The sequence below is a fragment of the Limulus polyphemus genome, unplaced genomic scaffold (assembly GCF_000517525.1).
Source record: "Limulus polyphemus unplaced genomic scaffold, Limulus_polyphemus-2.1.2 Scaffold1318, whole genome shotgun sequence".
Lineage (NCBI taxonomy): Eukaryota > Metazoa > Arthropoda > Merostomata > Xiphosura > Limulidae > Limulus > Limulus polyphemus.
The window spans coordinates 296,292-297,564 of NW_013666928.1; positions in this window are offsets into that span (position 1 = coordinate 296,292).

Here is a 1,273-nt window from a genome sequence, read left to right on the forward strand (position 1 = left end):
TATATAGATAATTCAGTTACACAGAAACTATAAATGCTCACTATATTCTCAAACAAATATCCATGACAATATCCAGCTGCAGCTTAACATTTAACATCTCGAACTAATGCGATCAGATAGTCACTAGCTACATTAAATCATCATAAACCGTATCAGCTAGCTACTAGCTATTTTTCTTTCCATTACAATATATAAAGTTAGTTACCATATCTAGTAATTCTTTGCTCATAGTTTAGCATAAAAAAAGCCAGTAAACAAGATAAATATATAATTGGAAATTTAAATAATTATAAATACAGATCGCAAAAAAGTAAGCGATCAAAGCTAGAGATGTTGTAGACATTACTTACTTAAGCTACAAATCCCTGTTTCATTATTTTTGTAGCAGTTTTAAATACTCTTGTTTGTTTATTTTTACCTTCAGAAACTGTTGCGTGTTTCAAACTATTTAGTGTTTCATGGGGTAGTTATATTGTTTTCTACTTACTTTTACTACAACTATTCATTTTTATTTTACTTAATTTCATATCACAACACAATCAGCCTTCTTATGTTTGGTCCTCAAAACATAGTTTTTATATTTCTAGTTTGACTTTAACACCATGTTTTGTGTCTTATTTATTCTACCTACAACAAATCACTATACTTTCCACATACTATGTTCCCGAATCTATACTTGTTGCAGAGATCAGGCAACTGTATGCTAGTTTTATCCTTGTGTCACCACATAGAGATAGACAAGGTTTCCAAATAATTTACGCGCCAAAAAACCAACCTATCCAATTCCTAAGCGAAAAACAGACCATTCAGAGTATTGGTTACGATATATTATACATTATGCGCATATATACTAATAACATGATAAAAAGGTCTATAACATTTACAGTATAATAAGTCAAGAATTTCTAAGACAACAGCTTTTTCGTCTACTACCTACCTAACTACCTGATCACGTCAGTAGCGCTAGCCATTAGACGACTCGAACTATCGCTACAAGATCTGTCCAGCTTATTTGATTGTTCTGTGGGTAACCAGTTTTGATATTCCAATTAATAAAAAAGTATATATATAATATTTATAAATGGCAAAAATATCATGCACCTACTTAAATATATTTTAACTAGAATTTAACCCAACAGATGACGCCACATATCGATGGATTATTGTTTTCTACTTACTTTTACTACGTTTTGTAGTATGGTCCAATCACACAAACTATTTAGTGTTTCCCAATCACACAAACTATTTAGTGTTTCATGGGGTAGTTAAACCA